Source organism: Spea bombifrons, chromosome 2 (genome assembly GCF_027358695.1).
Source record: "Spea bombifrons isolate aSpeBom1 chromosome 2, aSpeBom1.2.pri, whole genome shotgun sequence".
Taxonomy (NCBI): domain Eukaryota; kingdom Metazoa; phylum Chordata; class Amphibia; order Anura; family Pelobatidae; genus Spea; species Spea bombifrons.
In genome coordinates this window covers 30265407-30287204 of record NC_071088.1, presented here as the reverse complement: position 1 = coordinate 30287204, position 21798 = coordinate 30265407, and positions in this window count along the sequence as shown.

Below are 21798 nucleotides of genomic sequence, written 5' to 3'. Positions count from 1 at the left end.
ATAAAAAAGTTGTTGGCAATAGACTTGTTGTTAAATTTGTTAATTCGTCTGAAAATAAGGAGGGATCCTCAACCAAACAAATGAAAACAAAGGACAAGGCTCTGAATTTTCATTTGAAATTGGTTGTTTTAACCTCACTTTCACTCACTGTCTCTCACTCTATTTCTACCATATAAAGAAGCCTCAGAGCAAAACGCCTAGTGCATGCTTATACTATATCAAGCAGGGGGAGCTATACACAGAAGTCCTGCTGCAGAATTCAACGTTGTGGATCACAGAAGCATTGCAGAGATTCACAGATTTCCAGTTTATTACATCTGAATCTCTGTGCCTTGGACTGCTTTTTATATAAACCATTGAGACCCTTCTGTTTGAAGAGTCAAGGGGCATTTATCATATTGCAGAGGGCTGAGGTGTGCCTATATACTGTACATAAGCAGAGATTGCTCAGGGGATTGTGAGAGTCTCTATATATTGTTTTACATCATATGTATATTATTTTATATTAATATACTACGCTATGAGCATATACTACGCTATGAGCATATTGCCTTTTGTGTTCTGAGATACAAGTACAACTTGAAGAAATAACCCTATTTAGATGTGCGCTATAACTTTTTTTTCTTATAGTTTTCTTATATCAGCCACACATATGTCCCTTATCAACCACTGGCCTTAAAGTGCCAGAGCTGAATGAAATCCCCAGTCCGATCCTATATACCCCACTGTCTAGAGCATCATGATCATACCTGGGAACATTTGAGCCCTGGCTACCTTGCGGGACGTGGCCAGGACTGCACACTGACGTCAGCGTCCGGTCCTGTTGACGTAGGTGGGTGGGACGTTAATGGGAGTTCCCGCTGACATCGGGGGAATTCCCACTGACGTGTCAAGGCCCCGCTCCGGCGACCCGGAGGATTTGGGTCTTGACCCGGAAAACCAGAGAAGCAGTGCTCACCCGGCAATCTCCGGGTCAAACCCGGAGCGTTCCCAGGTATGGTCAGGATGTCTAAGTTGTCACATCTGAAAATCCTACCTAGGACTGTGGACAGGGTCAAAGACACTAATCCCTGCAGTTACTCCTTTGGGTACAAGTAACACACTTACAAATTGATTCATCAATTATTCATTGTGTTTCATCTTAAAACATCTTGGCTTTAAGGATTTGCTGCATGTTTCATAGGAAATACTACTGCAATAATATAGAATTTTACTCTGTTCTTGTATGTCCTCAGCTCTGCAACAATATAAACAGTAAATAATTAGTCTTGCATCTACCTAGTGTATACTTTCTTCCCTGTCAATGACATTTCCAAGGTCTTATGTTGCTAATGTTTGACCTTGGTTTTTAAAAGCATAGAAATCCACAATCCTTGAAGCAAGGATTCAGTTCATCTAGATTCATTCTCACATTTTAAAAAAAAAAAGAATAATATAGATTATAATCTTTTTCTAAGATAATTTTCCTCATACATCTGCTTTTTAATTGTTCCTAAACAGTGTCCTTCATCCATGATGTAACGACCGCAGTGTTAGGCTACAACAGTTTTTAATTTAATGTCTCAATATTGTTAAAGTTACACCACTTAAATTACAGTTCGGTCAATTGGTATTATTGTTTAAAAGTAAAATTGATGCAAAGTTTTAAAAGCCTGCATGAACTGGTTGCTATGGTGACAAGACCACTTTGTCCAAGAATTCACCTTTAGAAATAACACTAGTTACTTACAACGATAATCAATAATCTAGTCAAGCACAACATTTTTCATTTTCTGGGATGTCAGAGCAGCGACTGTTTATACTAATGCAGAGTTAAGTAGCCTCACCAATAGCCACAAGGACGTGGCATGGATGGCCATTCAGGGAGGTCTCCCCCTAGATATGTTCATGCATCATAGGTTGACATTACTGCATTTGTTTTGGCAGTGTACTTTTCCACTCCTCACAACTTGGGGAAATCTATTCACTAAACTCTGAGTGCTTGCCAGATGGCAGAAATGGCAGGTTTTAGCAGCTAACAAGCACACGTTTGACTCATATTTGTACTCTCAGAAAATAACTGTTAGCTTGCATTTACTCTGCTCCATGACATTTGAGTATGTGTAGTTTGATGAGAGTTGCCTACAATAACCCACAAGTTGCTTGTCTTGCTAGCGGTAGCAAAATTGCTACCTATAGGTTACTGAGGTGACTTACAAGCCCACTCCACACCCCTATATAAACATTAACTATTTACCAGGGCAACACCACAAAAATGTTAAATGAAAAGGGACCACTCCCTGTGATGCCAAGTAAAGGAGCAAGTGTATGGGTGCAGAACTGGTATCACCTAATGAGCAAAACAAGCCACATGAACAGCAGGAAATGCTAGGCAGAATCTTAGTCAAGGAAGGTCGAGGTCGGGTATACTGGAGCAGAACTCGAGACATCTGTCACAAAGGGATAAGACAGGAATAAATTGCAAGGCAAGGCCGAGGTCTGGTGCACAGTTCAGGATCTAATGATGAACAAGGTCCATAAAACAAGGCAGGATATATATTTGCATAAGGGGCAAGGAGTGCACACTCAGCAATTAAAACTGTGCATGTGTTCCTTTTAACCCCTTTATGGACAGAGCTGTTTTTTTTTTTTTTGTACCCGAGGGACTAGTGTTCCATATAGACAACCAGACAAAACCACATGTCTGAAAGACATCAACTGCTGCAAGCGTAGAGAATTCCCTGCCCAATGGGGCACCTCACTTGATCTCCCAGCATTTGACCCTTTGGCTTGTTACAGTTATTCTGATTATTTCTTTGTATTTCTCTCTTCCTTTCTTGGTATTGCTTCTGCTTGCCCTCAGAGGGATGTCCTTTCATCTGAAGCAGTTTGATCTGGGTTTCCTTTGCTTTCCTACAGCTTCTGGTTCTCATGGATCGGTGCTGCATCATTTTTCCCCCCTGTTCCCTCTGCCTATTGTTTAGTCATCATTCTTCCCTGTCGGCACTGTGAAACGGCTAAAAGCAAGCTTTTCTCCTTTTTTTTCCAGTCTACCCTCCTGGCGACAGCCATAATGGTGGTGGATGACGAACTCCTGTTTCTCACAAGAGTTTGCCTCCATCTTGGTTTTTTCCATCACTGGGTAGTAACGCTTCCCTGCAGGGTTGGATGATGTGGCTGGCATGTAGGTCTTCCTCTGTTGGCTCATGACTGTTCAGTGTCCCTCTTTGGCCTCGGGCCAGTGAGGTGATGCAGACGGTGCAACTGTTAGGTGCATCACCCCACCATACAAAGGTTGCTATTTCTAATCTCTATGGTGCCCTTTTGGCAAGTGGAAACCTGGCAGATATTCTGGGCGGTGGCAGATTGGTCCTGCAACTCTACCTTTCGCACCTTTTCTTTTCGCCCTTTATCTTCAGCGCCTTTGGCTTTAGTTTGGAGCATAAAAGTTGTTCATCCTGTCTTGCCTTAAAATGAATTGTGAGGCAACCAATCAAAATATGACCCTGGTATCCTGGAAAGTGTTTCTTTGAGTGTTTCTTTAAGACCCAACATTTTCAATATACAAGCTTCAGCACAGAGAGATTAATTAAACTGGCGTATTTACTACTCACAGATCTTTTTCTCAATAAGGCTGGTTGGTTCTCCATAATACATACTGATGTATTTTAAATGTACTTTATATCCTTCACATTTATCTACTTACTACACTATATATGTTTATGTTCTGTTTTTTATATATATGTTTGGATCTATTTGAGTTTCCTTCAGCACTTCAAGGATTTGTTGTGTTTGTGTCACAACCACCCGCACAATGGGACTCACCGCAGGAGTTATTCTGCCCAATCCCCTGATACCAAGAGAGGAGCCCTTAGTAGCAGAGAACCAGGACTTAGAGGATCCCAACAGCAAGGAGGCCAAGTGCGGGCATGTAGATATAGGTACTGAGTAAATAAGGTGAAGGAATCTCCAGATTAACCCCACAGGTAGAATAGAGCTGAAGGGGTAAACACGGATCAGGTAGTAGTACAAGCCAGAGGGTCGAGACAAGGAGCGGAAAGTCAGACAAGCCAAACTGGTACACGGATCATGTAGTCGTACAAGCCAGAGGGTCAAGACACGGAGCGGGAAGTCAGACAAGCCAAACTGGTACACGGATATCCGGGCAGAGGTACAGAGTCAAAATCCAAAGAGTAGTCGGGCAAGCAAAGGGTCAATGGCAACGAAGATCAGGAACACAGCAGCAAAAAAATTATAGGACCCCAACAGGGTGCAGGAGAAACGGATTTCCGGCTTTTTAATGCCGGCGCCAATCTAAAAACCCTGCCTCCATGGTGACGTCACAACCGAGCCTCCAGCCATCCATCACTGCCCGATACCAGCCGTGCGGCTTAGCCACACCCCCAGAGTTCCTGCAGGCGACGTCAGGAGAAGAGGTAAGTCCTCTTTCAAGGGAATCCCCAGACTCAACCAATGGAGTCCCGTGCCGGCGGCTGAGTCCCAGAGCTTCGGGACGGAGTCCCGCCCGCTGGTGCCGGGAGATTGGGAACTGTGACAGTTTGTATTTTTTATTATTCACTCACACACGTGGATTAGCCACCACACAGAGTGCGCGGTTATTTATTGTTTCCCTTCATTTTCTCTGTCACTAAATCAGGGATGAGGTCTGATTTTATAACACACAGCACTGGCACATTCGTGTTTATTATTGGTTTCTTTTTACTAGCACATCACTTTATTTGTTATTTGTTTTTGGCATATTTACTAGTCACAGATGTTTTTCTCAATAAGGCTTGTTGGTTCTCCATAATACGTACTGAAGCTTTAACTCTCCAATTTCAATAAACACTAAAAAATGATCAACCTCAATAAGCTTCATGAAATTAATAAGTAGCCCTAACCTTTGTGGCAGAAGCTGACTGGGTTTCACTCTTCATAAAATATAATGGTGTTTATTTTTACATTGTAAAATATCTAAAAAAAACATAGAAGAAAGAAAAATTCACAGCTGCTTGGCCTCTTTGGACTCAAGGCCCTATAGTCATTGAACTATATCTAATAATGCATTCCACTATATACATAATTCCTTTCCACATGGCAGGTATACCATTTTATGCAACATAAAATCTTTTTACTCTGTCAATAAACTATGAAGCATTTTGAAGAATCTGAAGGTCTAAATACAATCATCAGACATTCCCATGGCTTACACTTAATTGCATTATTTACTGCTGGCAATTCACTTTACCTGCAGATATTTACAGTATATAATTAATTTCAAGCAATTCACACTGCCTACATCTGGTTACAGAATTTATTGCTGTTCTGAACATCAGGGCCTCCAGATCTTCACCTGCCTGACTTGACATCTACAGCCACTCAGGTGTACTCTTGGTTTAAATTTTATGTCTTCTTGAGATTTCTCATGGCAATCTAGTTTGTTTTGAATATACCTATGAATAGTATCTGTGCATCCTTGAAGTATATCCCTTGTGCACCTGTGTAGCTATAAACCACCTATAATGTTAGACAAATTCTTGGAGGATATAATCAGACATCAGAAAATTGATTTGGAGAGCCAATACCTTCCTATATGATCAGGAAAATTAAAACCTCCAAGTTTTATATCAGCTGTTCATCATCTTACACTGAAAGCGTGCTAACAGCTACTGCAGTGGATTGTTATACAAAATGACGGAAACTATATATTGTACAAATTGAACTGGTTGCAGACCAGCTTTAAAAGAAAAGATAAATGTAACATTCAGGCAATTGCCCCCCAGTCCCCATACACATTTTTAAATCATTGTTTCCTTAAGTGTACTGTTTATCTTTGAAGCCTGGGTTGAATAGTTCAATTTTTTTGGGAACCTTGGAATTTTTTTTTGTATTAAATCATAAAGTGCTTTCTGTATTTGAATAGTCTTGAGCAGTACCTATTCTAAACAGCAATTATACATTTTAGAAAGGAGTGACAGCTGCCTTTAAATAGACTTCAATGATCATTATAGAGAGGAAGGTGGAAGGAGTTTTCTGTAAAAAAAATTCCATACTCTCATTAAGGTATACATATACTATATGAAGAAAAGTATTGGAACACCTGACCATTGCACCAACAGGGACTTTTATGACATTGCATTTTAATCATATAGATATTAATATGAAGTTGGTACCTCCTCTGCAGCTGTATCAGTGTCCTCTCTTCTAGGAAGGCTTTCCACAAGAATGGGGATTTTTGCCCATTCATTCACTAGAGCGTATATGAGGTCAGGCACTGATGTTGGTCAAGAAGGCCTAGCTTGCAAATACCATTCTAGTTCATCCAAACATTTTTTAGTTAGCCAGGTAAGGCGAGAATAGGACATCAAAAGCCATACCTTGTGCCCTGGTTGATACGAAGGAGCTGGCTTGCATTGTCTATCAGCATATACTTTGTATCTGTTCTGTGCTTTTCGCAGGCCGCGCCTGTGGATATTTGCACCTGGATATTATAGTCATATTCGGCTGTGGGTAATAGACAAATCATCTTGTAAGTTCATCTGAAGTACTGTAGGAGTATCTGGTTAACTTGAATATGGAGAACTTGGTTCCCAATGTCATAGTTTATTTTGGGTGCTGAGAGTCTTCAGGAATAAAAAGCCACAGGGTGTAACTTATTTTGTTCTCCCTGCCTTTGTCAACATATGCCCCCCAGTTTCAAAGGGCATCCACCTCCAATATGTATGGCTGCAAGGGATCAAAAAAACAACAACAAAAATGGATAGAGTGGAAGTAAGCAGGAGTTTCAGCTGGTCAAATGCCTCTTGTGGTTGTGTAGTCCAGAGGAAAATTTGTTTTTTTTAGTCATTTCTGTTAAGGGTTGATTTTGTGTTAAAAATCTACAAAGCCTAAAAAACATGGATCTCATTTTTGTTGGTTGGGCAAGGCCATTGAATGAGGGTTGTTAACTTGTTGTTACCCATCTGTAGGCCTTGTGGGGTTAACAGGAAACCCAAGAATGCCACTGTGGTAGATTCAAACGTGCATTTCTCAAGCTTTGCATCTATGTTCTGTTGCCAGAGAGACGAGTGAAGACTTTAACCATGTGAATAAGTTGTTCCTCCAGTGAAGGGGAGAACCCCAGTATGTCATCAAGGTATTTGACCATGAAGACGTCAAGGTAATCCCGGAAGAAGTCACTTGAAGTGGCAGGGGTGGAGAGACTGAAAGGCATCATGTGTACTCCTATTGCCATAGTGGAAGGTGGTTTTCCCCTCATTGCCCTTTCAGACCTTGACTAAATTGTATGCTTCTTTTAGATCAAGTTTGGAGTAAATACGGGCAGTAATAAGACAATCTATCAGTCCTGTTTTTAATGGTCATAGCATTTAGGGCCCATAGTACACAAAAAGACCCTAATCTAATTCCTTCTTTCCTCCAAAAAAGATGCCGGTACCTCCAGGTGAGGTAGAGGGCCCTATAAAACTTTGCTTGAGAAACTTATCAACATACTCCTTCAAAATGTGCAGAATATATGCGCCCATATGGTATCAGAGCACCAGGAAGAAGATCAATGGTCATGTCTGTGATGTGGTGGTAATGTATCAGCTCTTTTAATTCCATAAAGCAAGGTGTAAAACATGCACACACATCCACACTGTGGACATGGTGCCTATACCAAATTCAAATACACATCATAAGATCAATGGTGCCTTCTCCTGCAAATCTTCTAATGTGGTATACCTTATTATGTGTGCAAAGTGTCCAACAGCCCTCTATGTGGGTGAAACAGGCCAGCCATTGCATAAAAGGTTTAATTCACACAGATTCAACATCAACAACAAGAGAGCAGAGACACCAGTGAGAGAATATTTCTGCCAAAATGGACATAGCATCAGAGACATCAGACTGGCTGTATTAATGGGACTCTTCAAAACTCAGAGGGAGAGAAAAATATGGGAGGTTAAATCAATACTTAAATTCAACTGTTTAAATGCTGGCCTCAACCGGGATAGGGAATTTGTATCCCATTATTACTTTGTAGATTAACAAACCAGACATGCACACAACCTGACCCAATTAGAGTTGTGAATACCTCCTGATACCTCCTTTTATGACTCCAATCCACCTCTGATTTTAACACTATTGACTGATCAAATAATCTTGCCTTAGACATTTTGATGTTATCTGCTTCCCATTCATAACCATGTTATTTGACTGATACTTAAAGAGAGGTCTTTCACATTGTTGTATAACATGCCTGATGAAGGGACCTGAGAGGTCTTGAAAGCTTCCAATCTATATTTACTCAGTTAGCCAATAAAGGTATTATTCAAACTCCACTTGTCTCCTATAAAGAAATCACTCACCCCTGAATCGATCATGGCCATGGAAGAGATGGGCTATTTAGTCTACTGTAGTACAAGAGAAACAGATGAGGGGCAGTGTAAGGAGGTCTAGGTGGAACCACAGCATGTGTAGACAAGAGCTTATCCCTTGGTCTAGAAAGCCATGCAAGTATGTGACTAGTTTTTTTACAATAGAGACACAAGTGCAATGTTTGCCTTCGGGTGCATGCCTCTGTGGTAAGGGGACCTTAGAGGAGTCCTATTTACATAGGTCCTTCCTGTGCAGATGGAGCTGATGGCTGTGGTGTACCTTGCTGGGTAGAGTTTGCTAGATTAGCAACGTTAAGGGGCACAATTTACCATGGTGCCTTCATGTGTTCACACAATCTTCTATTGATCGGTATGGATCAATTAACAAGGCTTCCAGAGTTTGGGGAACCCAAACATGAGCCACTTCATATTTTAGGGTGTCTGGGAGTCTCAACCGAAATTGACCGAATAATGCCAGCTCGTTCTAGGATATTTCAACGGCAGATCGGCAGAATTCTGTTACATATTTCTCCACTGGTCTCCCTTCTTGTCGAAGGTGATGTATAGTTGAAGGGTCTATGTGGATCATCATATAAAGCTCCCATGGCATGAGGGTGAGCGAATTATAGTACATGTGGGCACGGGGCAACACATTTTCATCTGAAAGGGAATGTAATTTGTTGTCTGAAAAAGATTCACAAAATTTGTCATTTTTGGCTCATTTTAACATGTCTAATAACCAGTATATTGTATTTTTAGTAAATAAATCAACATCCATTGCTGGAAGTGTGAGTAAGTGCAGACCTCAGCCACCTGGGGATATTCATTGGTGATGTGAAGGAGAACTACAGATGCATCGGAACAACATGGCAAGATACAAGATTAAATAATTATTTATCTGTATGGTTTGACTATTCAACAGTGCTTTATATGGTATTTCTAGTGTTGCATTTACCAACAGTATTTGGAGCAGCACATGTTAATGTTAATCGGCATAGTTAATTGGGATTCTTTTAACACAATCCATACTTTGCACTTTAATGCGTGACAATTAAGCACTTTCCAACTAATACAACATTAAATGTAAATATAGCTATCATCAAATCCGCATTACATTCTATGGTGTCCCTGTCATTGATATAATCAAAATGGTACACTTTATTGTTAGCAAAAATTAAACATACCTTCATTGTCAAAATGAAGGTTGTGTAGCATGTAAATATAAAAGGAGGAAAACCGATAGCCCTAAATTAATGAAATATAAAAGGAAAAAAGGTTAAAAATCTGTTTATGCCATGAAATTGTCAAAACATGCTTGGTACAAAAATGGTTAAAAGTCACCAGGAAATTATATTCAATCACTCATTGTTCTGCAAAGTGGAGGCCAAACAGGTTAATGTGACATTCTGCATTAAGTTATATAAAGCCCCTCATCCTTGCCAAGGACGTAAACATGCTGGTTGTTTCATGTTACCTTAGTAACTAATAGCACATGTCCTTGTAAGCTTTAGTGACTATGAAAGTTGTAGACAATTTAGATTTTGAACACAAGAGACTATATATATATATTTACATATATATATATATATATATATATATATATATTTGCATACATACATAGAAGAGTCCACAATGTCTACAGTTTAACAGTCTCAAAAGATTCAAATATGCCCAGGTGCTATACATGCTATCAAAAGATACAGTACATAAGAAAATGAAGGGAGCACTAATGGGACTTTATCAAACTTCAAAAATGTTTTTAATCCAGCGTATGAAAAGATAGACATTTTGGGTCACAGAGCAACCCATTGTCATGATAACCCAACTCGTTAAAGGACCAAGAATATAAAGAGTAAAGTGTGACGAAGATCTGTACTTGGACTGAGTAGCTTCGCCTTAGAGATCTTCCTAGTGGCTGAAAGCTCAATTGCTCAAGGGATTAACCTTTCATATTCCCCCAAGCACTAGCCAAGACTTAGTGTACAAACAGAACTCAGTTTATTGAAGACAGCACAGATATTTATACACAACACATGATAGGATTAGCAACATAATCTCATCAACCACCAGAGGCCGGTGCCGCCATAAAGTTCTATGGACAGCAATGCCCACCCGACAAAGACTCAATATTTCGGGGTGATCCCAAGGGAGCAGCGTCAATCAAGGGGAGAGCTCAACGGAGAGCTCAGCGTCCGAAGATTTTATGGTCCAAAAAGCGATGTGATCCGAAGTCGGGACCCTGAGCAACTGCATCGAAAACTTCCCCGGGAATAGTCCACGCAGTAGCCGGGCCAGAGGCTAAACCCGTTCCTAAAGATTGCTAATAAAACCAGGGTTCCCAAATGAGCTCCCTCTCTGTAACCACCACCGGGTGTTGCCCACCACAAGCTTAGTGTAACCTCAAAAGTGTGAGGTGGTGAGACAAAGCGTGTCCCTAGCGGCGCAGTTCCAATTGTCAGCTGGCATCGCCATAGTTCCTAGCCACCGTACAGTTCCATCAGTTTGCAGCTAGGTCCCGGTCAGGCGCATCGATCGTTTCCTGGCTTGTAGAGCCACCATAGCTGGCTAGTTCATGGGAGTCTGGTAAGGGCAGAGCAGATGGGATTTCCCGTTCACCCTGTGCCCCCCCAATGAGCACAGTGTTACGTAGACATAAGAGGGGACTGGACAGGCAGGCAAGGAGTCTCCCCAGAAATCCACCAGTGCCCCCCTTCCCAGACTCAAACATACCCCCTTGTGTCCTCAGGGGGTTACTGTGACATAAAGGGTAAAGAGTGTGCAGAAAACACAGGTGCCCTGCAGGTGAACAATCACAGGATGAACATTAAACATTCACTCCTAGGGTGATCACATGTCCAGGAGTGCCTGGGACAGTCCAGGAATGGGACTTCATGTGCTCCGTCAATCCAGGACATGCATTGTCGCAAAATGAGAGCGCTCGGGTGGCGCTTTACATTGAACATTATTGAGCGGGTGGGCTCAATAAGTTTTCAGAGGGACGTAAAGTTTATGTCCGCCTGCAAAAAAAAAAAGCCCAACCACTCTTTTTGTGGGCAGTGTGGGAGCGGAAACCGCGAAAACATCAAAATGGAGGGATGGAGCGAGGCTCAGCCAGATAAACTGGCAAACTGGGGACAGTTGGCACTTGGAAGCTGTTAGGGGACAAGGTTGGAACTGGGGAGCTGCAATGGGAGGCTGTTAGGGGACCAGGTTGGCACTGGGAAGCTGTTAAGGAACAAGGTTGGCACTGATAAGTTGTTAGGGGACATGGTTGGTATTGGTGAGCTGTTAGGGGAAAAGGTTGGCACTGGGAAGCTGTTAGGGGACACAGTTTGCACTGGGAAGCTGTTTTTTGGGACAAAGTTGGGACTGGGCAGCTTTTTATAATAGGTAAAAAAAATATACAAATATGGTAACATTTAAAAATAATAATGCAGTGATGTCACCATCAGGAGAACCATCCAGTTCCAACAAAATTAAAAAAATATTAAAAAAATAAAATAAGAAAAGTTTATTGCTAAAACTAGCGCTGTATCTTCTCAAAAATCTTGACATGAAAAAAATACTAGAATTTCAAGTACCCATGGGGTATCTACTTTAAAAAAACATTGTTTGATGGAGTAAATTTGAGTGGCCGGGTTCAAAGATGTCCCAAATAGGGCATAGCACAGACTGAAACCAAACCAAAGTGGAAAAAAGTGCACTTCCCAAATGTGGCCTTTTAGCCACAACCAACCATGTATGGGTGGTATAGCTATACTCAAGAGATGTTGCTTGCTGAACATATATTTACAGTGACATATACCAGGAGCTGTAAATTCACACCTGAAGTACAATGTGTGTGAAGAAAAAACACAAAAAAAATACCACCACAAATTTTGGAAAAAGCTGGTGGTAAAATTAGTGCATGGAAATGGTTAAAAAAACCTCCATTTGAAATATCATGGGGTGTCTAGTTTTCACAAATATATGATTCAATGTGGTAAACTAAATTGGCTGGCTTCAAAGATGTCCCAAATAGGACATAGTGACAGAAGGACCATATATCATCGGTGGTATCATTGTACTCGGGGATGTTGCTGAACACATTTTGGGGTATTGTTTGACAGTGGCATATACCAGGAGCTATAAATGAATACCTGAAGTACATTTTGTGTGAAAAAATAAATTACTACCACAAACGTTGGCAAAGGCTGGTGGTAGAATTTTGTGCGTGGAATGGGTTAAAATACCAGCATTTGAAATATCCTGGGGTGTCTAGTTTTAAAAAATATATGGTTTTATGGGGTAAATTGAATTAGCCGGCGTCAAAGATGGCCCACTTAGGACGTGGGGGCAGTAGGCCTTCGGTCAAAGTTCCAAGTTGAAAAATGCGCACTTCACAAATGTGGCATTTCACCTCCCAGTCAATCCGAGAAACCCATGCATGGAGGGTATCTGTCGCGTCTGCTAAACTTGAGGCACTCACCGCTGAAGTTTTTCTGCCCTTAGATCCACTGAAGAGAGAGAAGCCCCCAAAAGCGATAATCCAGGACTTAGATGATCCCAACAGTGAGGAGGCCTCTGTGAAGGCAGAATGTAGGTATGCACTGAGTAACTTTGCAAGGTGAAACAGCAATATGAGGAATATCAATGGATCAGAACAGAAGGGGTTAATTCCAGAAGAATGGTCAGGGCAGCCAGATCGGTAACGAAGCAGGTAGTCAGACAAGCCAAGGTTCATAACACGAGGAGGTAGTCAGACAAGCCGGGTCGGTACACAGGAATCACGGGCAGAGGTACAGAATCATATGGCAAAGAGTAGTCAGGAAATGCAAGGGTCAATACACCGATAAATTAGCAGAAATCACGCAGGAACAAAAGAATAGACCAAAACAGGGTGCCTGAGAGTAGCACAGACTGGCTTTTAAATCTGGTGCCACTCTCAAGCCCCACTTCCAACTGACGTCATGGCCGCGCCTCCAGCCGTCCATCAATTCCCCGGGACCTGCCTCGCCATACAACTGCGCCCCCAGAGGAGTGACGGACGACCGGAGGAGAGGTAACTGTAACTCCCTGGGAACTCCTGAGGATTTCCCCATACTGTTCCTCATCCTCCTGTACAGGCGGTCAAGGGATCGACCGCAGGCGGGAACAACTAGCGCCTCGGGCATCTGTATAGTATCCGTATATTTTCTGGTCTCCATGAGCTGCGGACGGACCCCCGTCCGCCAGCGACAGAACCCGCGGTGGTGACACTGCGGACGGACCTCTGTCTGCCAGTATCACTGTACTTGGGAGATGTTGCTGAACACATATTGGGATGTTGTGTGACAGTGGCAAATACCAGGAGCTGTAAATTCACACCTGAAGTACAATTTGTGTGATAAAAAAAACCATAAAATAAATTACTACCACAAAGCTTGACAAAGAGTGGTAGTAGAATTAGTGCATGGAATGGGTTAAATACCAGCATTTTAAATCACTTGGGGTGTCTACTTTTCAAAAATATATGGTTTGATGGGGGTAAATTGCATTGGCTGGCTTCCAAGATGTCCCAAATAGCACATGGGACAGAATGACCAGATTTGGAAAAAATGGTTTTGAAATAGCAAAATGCTACTTGTACTTATTGCTCTATAACTTGCAAAAAAGCAAAAAAAACATACAAACATTGGGTGTTTCTAAACTCAGGACAAATAGTAGAATCTATATAGCAGATTTTATCATTAGCTATTGTAGATGAGTAAAAGATTTTTCAAATAAAAATGAGAAAAATAGCTTTTTTCAATTTTTTAAGCCCTTCTTGTCCCGAAAAAGCATGAGATTAAAAATGCTACTTGCAGATTTTCAGAGATCCAATTCATCCTAAAGGTGTCTGTGAAGGCCTCCACACCAAAGTCATCACACTATGTCTTTATGGAACTTGCTTTATTGAAGATTGAAGGATGTGGACCTGGCCTAATTCAGGAATGAGCAACTACATACTTAGGGAGCAAACTAATATTTGAGCCCATGGTGACAATTAACACTAACCTAATCTAAAATGGAAAAAGATAAAAAAGTAAGTTCAATTTAACCCCTTTGTGACAATGGCTGTTTTAACATTTCTGTGGTGCTTGTGATTAGCTGTAATTTTCTTCTCTCTCATTTAGTGTACCCACACAAAAAAAGGACAACCATTATTTTCATCATATCATCTAAATTACCATAACATTTGTGCATGCCAAGACATTTCGGACAATGCTTGCTTTCATCTTTTTGGGAACAGTCCTTGTTGCTGTAATGGTCATGTGCCCCAATATTTTTGTCCATATAGTGTATGTTTTATCTGCTAATCATCAAAACAAGTAACCATACCATTTAGCTAACTTGTAAGGGTGATGATTAGAAATGCAATTTCTAAACAATGTTCATTTGAAAATTCTCTACCCTCCATAATAATATAAGCTATAAAAGAACCTTAAACTAACTCATCCTGAATGAACAAAGTATAAAATATACATGAATAAGCTACTATACTAACTGTGAGACCTATAAGAAAAACAATGTTCACAACAATAATAATTTGCCCTTTCCCAATTTCTTCTATATTTGCTTATTTGTCACGTTTAAATTATAATACAAGGCAAAGAGAATGTAAGTAAACACAAAATACAGCTTTTAATTGATCATTTCAATTATTGAAGGTAAAGAGAGTCAAAACCTATTTCAACCATGTGAAAAAGTAAATAATTATATATATTTTAAGTCTAACCCCCAGAATAATTTTCTCCCCGGTGTTCTCTGGTATAAACATCCTACCCTTAACATCTGTTGTGGGCCGTGATTTCTCACAAGCTCTCTCATGGATTCTTACAATCACTCAAAAGCTTTCATTGACATACAAGGGAATATCACATGCAACTTGCATGATGAATTGCATATACTTGCTAGGAGTCATTTACGAGTCTGGTTTTCTTAAAGTCACAAGCCCTCTCACACACAGGTCCAATTTTTTTGCAATTTGCAAATTGCTTTGTGAGTGTGATTTTGTGAGAAACTGCAAGTTGAGTCAAGTCACTTGTGTTGACCTTCGATTCACATAACGGCTAACATTATCAGTGGGGCAACTGGAGAAGTGTAGTGGTATGAGTGTCTTTTACCCTAGTCATTTGCTTGTCTTTGATGAAAAGTCAGCATATTGTCTTTTGTAAGGAGATTCTCAGACACTGGTAGGGCAAACAGACATTGAATCTAATAATTTAGAGGCAAAAATATTCTTAATCTATTATGGCCTCTAAACTTATTGCCTTTTAAAAAAAAATAAAAAATAAGGTTTTATTTTAGCGTTTTACTTAAATCCAGACTCAAGGACATTAAGCATCACTAAATGTACAAGGTCAGACATCACAAAGAGATAAGTGTAGAGAAAGAAAAATTGTACACAGTGACTGCCACAAAACAATTTGATTCAACTTTTTTGGCTACAAATATTTTATGAAAGACCTCCAGGAATCAAGTTATTTCTAATGGGTATACTAGTAAGATTACAAAATTGTGGAAGTAAGCAAAAAATAGGCTAATAGAACTACTCCTGTTGCCTGATCTACATACCCGGGAACTCTGCGGATTTGACCCGGAGATCTCCGGGTGAAGCACCGCTTCTCCGGTTCTCCAGGTCAACACCCAAATCCACCCGGCTCATTTCCCCTTTAAATGGTGGCGCTTCCCGCGATGTCAGCGGGAACGCCTACTGACATCAGCGGGAAAGTTTACTGACAGCAGGACCGCCCATTGATAATAGCGGTCCACCCACTTACATCAATGGGCAGTCCTGGCCGTGTCCTACAAGGGAAGGCTCCGGGTAGCCAGAGTTCAGAAGTTCCCAGTCCGCCTCCTCAGTATGATAAAATTTGGGAATTTTTCCAGAATTAGAGGATATCATATCAACATCTCCATTTGTGGCACTGGAAGTAATGCAAATAACAAACATATTAGTGAATAAATAATATAATAAATAAATAAAACATATGGGGATGTTCAGGACCCTTATAAATGAGCGTGCAGAGACGACATCTCACCTTTATCATTGTAATTATTATCATAACCAAGGAGTGCTTGGTGGTGTTCAATTCCATGGTCAAAATCAAATCCTGCAAGTAAAAATAAAAATATACACTATTTGGTCAAAATTATTGGGACACCTGACCATATCACCAACAGGGACTTTTATGACATAATATTTTAAAAACATATACATTATTTTGTAGTTGGGCCTTCCTTTGCAGCTATAAAAGCTTTTCTGTGAAGGTTTTGGAGTGTTTCTGTCAGACTTTTTGCCCATTCATCCAGTAGAGCAATTGTGAGGTCAGGCACTGATGTTGATGAGAATGCCTGGCTCACAATCTCCATTTCAGTTTATCTCAAAGGTGTTGAGGTCAGGGCTCTGTGCAGCCCAGTCAAGTTCTTCCACACCAAACTCATCCAACCATGTATTTATGGACCTTGCATAGCATTGTCCAAAATGTCTTGGTATGTCCACTTCATCATACTGATACATTTTGGACAATGCTATGCTTCCAACTTTGTGGGAACTTTGGGGTCACTGTTGGTGTAACAGTCAGGTTACCCATTACTTTTGTCCGTATAGAGTATTTCCTACCCTTGTTTCCTGATTCTAATAGCTTGAGTTTGGTGATTGATGCCAATTTACCTTGGCCAGAAAATAATGGAATATATTGACCATCCCATAGAACCCACAGAAGAGTGTATAAGAGTAATATAATTCAAAACATATCCTTATTTAATTGACTATCATTGTCATTCAGTACCATCACATCTTGATATTTAGGTCATGAAAGAGTAAGATTTCCCAGCCAACTGATTAAAACATTCTGATACATAAAACAAAGCAAGATTTGTGAAGACAATAGTTGTCTGTTCACATTATCTGACTTCCTTTACATTGACCCTGTTAGTTAAAATCCATATATCTCTCCTCATGCCTAATTTGTATACATAGGAAACTATTTATAGACCTCTTCCTTAAGAAATTATCAAATTACCCTCTTAAAACAGAGCAATGTCTATTGTTTTTAACATTGAGATTGAGCCACAGTGACTAGTTTCCCAATGACTTTTGGCAAGTGTGTAGTATATTCTAAGCATTTTAAACATCAATTAAGCTTTTCATTGATTCCATCAGTGTTCAGTGGCTTACATTAGTAAATAGGCATTCACTGAACTAAGCTAGTCAAGGCTACTGCTGTCTATGACAAGAACAACATGTGTCTCGATGACAACTACCTTGGATTGCAATTGACACTGAACAAACATAAGGAAGATATGCCAGTTTTGTTCTAGGGACACATTAGTGCTGAAATTAAACCCAATCTCATTGATATTATCATTATTATTGGCTTGCCTTTGGTATTTTAGCTGTTTTTAGTTGTGTAGAAGTAGAATCGCATGCTTTGAGTGGTCATTCCTCGCTAGGTATATAGATGTTTATTCATTAAAACTGGCATCATGCATTATAACCCCAGAAAGCTTATCCCGGAAGGAGAGTCAACAAGGAGAGTAAACATTGTTTATTAAATTTTCATCCCAGCAATATGCCACTATGCAGATTGCAACCCCAATGCCTCCCTCTGTCCTGTTGGTGTGCCTGGTGTAAAAAACAGTTTGGATTCCACTGGGTTCTTTTAACAAAGGTTTCAGATGTGTTTCATGGACAATTATGTTGATCAGGCAAAAACAACTCTATTGGCTGCAAATGAACAGCTAGAAAATTGACTACACTGAAAAGTCAACTTGTCTCAAGTCAATCTAGCTTACAGTTAGTATCAACAGTATAAGAAAACATACAATAAAGGTGTGTATAAGGACATGCTATATGATTGTGATGAACACTCTTCGGGGTGTACTATAGCCACTCAAATAATGTGTGCTTGTTGTTGAAAACACTAGAACATGTTTTACTTCGTACTCATGTAGTTATATGCAGAGGTAACAAATCACCCAGGTGTTGCGCACACAAAAAAGTTGGATATTTTCCCCTTAAGAAACTTATTGTTCATGTGATAACACATCTTAAATTCATGAGATGATCTTCACAATGATCCTTTTAAGAGGATCATTTAAAAATATAAAAACCACAGCATAGTACAAAGATGCCTACAAAAAACTATTAAAAGGACTAAATTGGAAAATGAAAAATTGATTGCTAAGGAGGGGAAAACTAATCACATTTTGTATGTAAAGTATGTAGATGGAAAAAGTAAATACAGAAAATGTTGGTCATTTGTCATCTGGAATTTGATATTTTGCTAGGGAGGACAGAGAAAGCAGATATTTGAAATATTTTATCTTCCTCTATTTATACCAGAGAAAAACTGATGGCTGAGCCCCTGCTGGCTGATTTTACAAAATCATTGGTTCTGTAGCAAACATGGGATTGGCTGACACAGGAAAAAGTGCTTAAGCAATTTAAATATTGATAACGTTGACAAAGCCCCGGGCTGGATGATATACACCCAAGCATACTAAAGGAGCTAAGCCTAATTCTGGCCAGATCATTATTTTTTATCTTTAGGGAGTCTTTGAGTTTAGGTTTAGTGCCAATAGACTGGTGCAAGCCAGATGTGGTGCCCATATTTAAAAAGGGATCAAAATTTTAACTCCCGGCGCTAAAGCTGCTGCGTAGTCCAAAAAACGAAGAAAAAAACGAACACGAAGAATGCACACGAATATTAGCTCGAACACAGGAACGGGTGAATATTCGCGGAATACAAAGATTTTTCCCCCACGAAGACGAAGAGTTGGCTGGTGCCCAAGTCTAATAATAATAATATCATGCACTGGCACACAATCTGTGGAAAATGTGTGTCTTTATCTGGTTGGCTCTCTGTATATCAGCCATTTTAGATGAACAAATCACAAACTATGATTAAAATTATTCAATTAAGTTAACTTTTAAAGAATACATGAAGTACCAAAACTCTGTTCAGAATAAACTCATATACTGTTCTGGCGTGGCATAATGAAGCCACACAAATAGTTTTTACCTTAACTATTTGTCTAATGATTGAATGAGGTGTAACACTGTAATGTTTGCTTTTAAAATTCCATTTTGTGGGTGAACCCATTTTGTTGAAACAAAGGCTAGCCTGACAACTATAGCTGTGGGGACATAAAGCAAAATTAACTCCCAGGTTATCCTCGTCAAGGACCATTAAGCCCTGAGCTATATGAAACACTGTGAACAAGTAATATTTCATCCCCCCATGAGAACAAAAGGCTTCTTTTTTCCTTGCATAAACCTGACCTTCAGTAAAATTTATATGAAAATTAAAGAGATGGGAAGGCTGTAGCAATGCCAGGATGCAATGATGTGGCTCATTTTAAATACCATGATTTTTAAATTAATTACTTAGGCCCTGTTCCTTGGATTATTTCAGGGAATGATTTAAGCGTAAGAGTTTTCCCTGGGCTGCTTTTTTTATTATAGCAGACGAGTGAAGTAATCATTTTTGTTCCCTCGCTGAATGTCCTTGTGAACATAATGACAATTAGAAAGTTAGGCCTTCGCTTTACAAATATGCAGCTTTTTGACATTCCGCACTTGAATGGACCATCTTTTTAAACATCAAAAGCTGAAGAAGACATTGATTATTGGGTTACAAATTTATGAACTTGTAACAACGTTCTACACAGCAATATGCTCTGAAATACGATATATTTGATTAAAGAGAATCTTTTTTTTTATTAATCCACTGTATATTTAATGAAATAAATAAGACCCAGCAGAAAAAGAGGATTTTATTGCATATTTATTGCAATCGTATCTCTACTTGATGAAGAACTTTTTAAATTATTCCAACTTGATTCTCTCATTAACGCAGGTGAGAGTGTTGACGTGGACTGGAGATCACTCTGTTATGCTGATAGAGTAAGAATAACAGACTCGGAGCTTTAAAAGGAGGGTGGTGCTGGACATCATTGTTCTTCCTCTGTTAACCATGGTTACCTGCAAGGAAATAAGTGCTGTCATCATTGCATTGCAAAAAAAAAGGGCTCCACATTCAAGGATATTGCTGCTAGTAGAATTGCACCTAAATCAACCATTTATTGGGTTGTTATGAAGAATGTGTCAGGGCGCCCAAGAAAGTCCAGCAAGCGCCAAGGCATCTGCTAAAGTTGATTCAGCTGTGGGATTGGGGCGCCACCAGTGCAGAGATTTCTCAGGAATGGCAGCAGGCAGGTGTGAGTGCATCTGCACGCACAGTGAGACCAAGACTTTTGGAGTATGGCCTTGTGTCAAGATGGGCAGCAAAAAAGCCACTTCTCTCCAGGAAAAAAACATCAAGGACAGACTGATATTCTGCAAAAGGTACTGCTGAGGACTGCTGAAAAACTGGGGTAAAGCTATTTTCTCTGATGAATCCCCTTTCTGATTTTTTGGGGCAATCGAAAAGAAACTAATCCGGAGAAGACAAGGTGAGCACTCCCATCAGTCCTGTGTCATGTCAACAGTAAAGCATCCTGAGACAATTCATGTGTGGGGCCAAGGGAGTGGCACGCAGAACATAGCCATGAATAACGAATGGTACCAACATATCCTTCAACTTCTCCCACCCATCCAAGAACAGTTTGGTGATGAACAATGCCTTTTTCCAGCATGATGGAGCACCTTGCCATAAGGCAAAAGTTATAACTAAATGGCTTGGGGAACAAAACATTGATATTTTGGGCCTATGGCCAGGAAACTCCCAAGACCTTAAATCCATTGAGAAATTGTGGTCAATGCACAAGAGGCAGGTGGACAAACAAAAACCCACAAATTCTGACAAACTCCAAGCATTGATTAGCCTAGAAGGGCTGCCATCAGGATGTGACACAGAAGTTGACAGCATGCCAGGGTCTTGAAAAAAAAGGCCAACACTGCAAATATTGACTCTTTGCATAATCATAATGTAATTTTGACATGCTTGTAATTATACTTCAGTATACCATAGTAACACCTCACAAAAATATCTAAGAATACTGCAGCAGCAAACTTTGTGAAAACCAATAGTTGTGTCATTCTCAAAACTGTGTATTTGCCCCTGCATATATTTTTCATATTTAACTGTGCGTGGTTTTATATAGGCATTTTTAATGTAAGCATACCTATTCAAACCCAAGAACACACACTTAAACACTCATGCTAACACACACTCCTTCTCACATCACTTACATATAAAAATTTATGTTTACACACTTAACACACTCATGCTAACACACAAAAACATTCACATATACATATGGTAACAAAAAACACTTACACATATTTTAATGTCAGAGATATTTTTTAAAAAAATTACAACCCCACCACATGTACTAGAAAGGAGGCTTATTTGGATCTTCTATTAACGAACAACGTGGAGCTGTTTTCAAATATTCAAGTAAGGGAGCAATTGGGAAGTAGTGATCATAATACGGTGCAGTTTGAAGTTAATAG